The sequence below is a fragment of the Otolemur garnettii genome, unplaced genomic scaffold (assembly GCF_000181295.1).
Source record: "Otolemur garnettii isolate 467f Iridium unplaced genomic scaffold, OtoGar3 scaffold00031, whole genome shotgun sequence".
NCBI classification, from domain to species: domain Eukaryota; kingdom Metazoa; phylum Chordata; class Mammalia; order Primates; family Galagidae; genus Otolemur; species Otolemur garnettii.
This window is the reverse complement of record NW_003852426.1, coordinates 4,751,839-4,754,715: the sequence shown is the minus strand read 5'-3', so window position 1 is coordinate 4,754,715 and position 2,877 is coordinate 4,751,839.

Here is a 2,877-nt window from a genome sequence, read left to right as displayed (position 1 = left end):
AAAAAAAAAAAAAAAAAAAGAAAGAAAGCTGAGAGTCCAGCTCAGCTCCCCATGCCCTCCAGCCCAGGCTCACCCCTCCAGCTCCTTCCTCAGGGACCAGAGTACCACAAAATAGGGACTGGGAATTCCAGCTTTGGTCCTGCTTGAGTGACCTTGGCACCGTACCTCCAATTCATAAGACCCTCCCAACCTCAGTTTTGTCATCTGTAAAATGGGCTCATAATGCCTCTATAGTCACTAAGAAGACTAAACTAAGAGTGAAAGAGGGTGTCTTTTGTAAATTGTAAAGCTCTGGGCAAAAGCTCATTGGGCATTATTTTCTTTACTTACCCAGAATTTGCTGAGTCTAGTCTTCAAAGGCCCCTTAGAATTCCACCTCCAGGAACCCTTTGGAAATAGTGCATCTCACAGGAACTGGCTTCCCTCTTGGGGCCAAAATTTGCTCATTTTTGTAGAGGAGATGGCCCACAGGTCTGCCTAAGTCTACGTACTTGAAGGACTGGGGAAGCATAAGGGCCCCAAGGTACCCTCTCCTCCTCACCAAGGCTGGCTCGGATTTGGAGGGGGGTACCCCTCTCTGTGGCGCCCCCTGCCCCGCAGGGCCTCAGACACCAAATTATTTTCTTATAGCGGCCTACTTCTCCCCTGAACTCAATTTGCGTTTTCAAAGCAGCTAATAGACGCATTAAAAAATCCATTTTCACTCGGGATTGAATCTGACTGGAACAAGATCAATCCACGGAGGCCTCTGCCCCCACCCTTGCGTCGCCATGGAGACCGCGGAAGCCGCCCCGCCCAACCCGGCTGGCAGACCCTACAGAGCAGCTCTGGGCTCCCCATCTCCCTCCAGCTGCCACAGGTTCCTGTGGTTGTGCCCCCGTCCACACCCATGTGGATTAGTTCGCCTCCACCCAGCACGCAGCTTCTTCCAAGACCTCATAAACCCTCTCGAATTCTCCAGCACAAGTGTGCAAGCCAACGTGTTGGAGGGTGGGGTGGGAGGCTGCTAAGATTTATCAGTTGAACCACACCCCAATGCTTTTTTTTTTTGAGACACAGTTTCACTACGTCGCCCTCAGTAGAGTGCGTGGCATCACAGCTCACAGCAACCTCAAACTCTTGGGCTTAAGCGACTCTTTTGCCTCAGCCTCTCAAGTAGCTGGGCACCTGCAACAACACCTGGCTATTTTTTGTTGCAGTTGTCATTGTTGTTCAGCTGGCCTGGGGTGGGTTTGAAGGCGCCAGCTTTGGTGTATATGGCTGGCGCCATAACCACTGTGCTGCAGGCCCCAGCCCACACCCCAAATTTTATGTCAAACCATTGTCCACCTGCCTAGATGGCTGTGGTAATTGCTTGGCCGGTGGGTTTGACAGGACCCATAGTGCCCCGGGTTCAAATCCGAACTTCTGTCCCTTCCTACCCATGAGGAATTGAGCAAGTCTCTTCCCCTTTCTGGTCCTCACTCACCCTCTGTAAGAGCAATGCTAATGGTTCTCTGCAAGATTAGGGTGAAGGTGAGACTGTGGCCCTACACTGAGTGGGGAGATAAGTTTTACATGTTTATAGTCAGTATAAATCAGTCTCTGGCCCACACCCTCCCTGACACTGGGGATACCCTGAGATCAGAGACTTGTCTGCTGTTCACTGCATCCTGGTGCCCAGCAGACCCTGGCAACAGTGGGACCTGCAAAAATACTTGAATATTCAGTGTTGCAAGAGGGACATGGCAGAAACTGGAAACTAGGCCAGCCTCGCTAGATGGATCTGAATCTTGTCTCCATCTTTTGTAGCCGTGTGATCTGGGGCATGTTAATTAACATCTTTGTGCCTCAGTTATCTCATCTGTGCTGTTCTGGGGATTAAATGATTCAAGCATATAAAGTGCTCAGAACAGGGCAGACACACAGTGAGTCTTCAAGAATGTCAGCTATTATTCCTCACCCTCATGCTGTGGTTTTAGGGGAGGGGGACAAACCCTGCTCCAGCCTTTGTCTCTGCTTTTTCCTCTGTCCTCTGAGAGCAGCCCCGCTGCTGGTCTTGGTCTCCTATAGCTTCTCTTTCCAGCTTCTCTTTGGGCAAATCACCGCTGGGTGAAAGTCTCCAGGGTTTCCTTCTGCATATTGGTCTTTGGTGGTGGTGGTGGGGGGAAGGGATGTTACCCCTTGTTCCATCCACAGCCACTCTCTGGCATCCCCAACTGTCATGTTTTCAGCTCCCTGTCCCCCTTTGGTTCTGCCCTCAAGCCTTTTCACTGCCTCTGGAACCTCTGGCTTTTGCTTTGGTCTCCAGAGTGTCCCTTAGTAGGCATTAGGGGGAAGAGGCAGTGGGAAAGGGGGTGATAGACTTGGCCTGGGTTTTGGAATAAGCAGTTTCTAGAGCTAGAGGGAACTGGGGTGCCCAGACCAGTACCCCTGGTGGCAGCAGCCTCCTCAGCAGATGTCAGGGTTCTCAGGGGACCACGACTTAGGTTGGGGGTTGAGAAGGAAGAGACTCTGGAGAAAAAAACAAGACTCTACACCAACTAAATGTATAAAGTCTGGGTAGTCTGGAGAGGCGTACATTGACTCACATGCCAGGTGGTGGCTTGAGACAATGCAGCAGCTCTCTGACTCCTCAGAAACCTTTTATTGATCTCTAAGACAAAGCATTCATGAAAAAAATGTAAAGGTGTCATAATTCAAAGACAGGAAAAAAAGAATCCCAAGCTTCAGGAAGGTTGGGTAGAAGACTAAGGCTAATAAATTGTCAACAACGCCAGGATAACACATTCAGAAAGGGGGAGGGGAAAACAAGTTTCATCCCTGCAGGGCAAACAAACCAGTTTCCTTAATCTAACTGCAGATCAGGAGTCAGGAGTTCTTTTTTTTTTTTTTTTT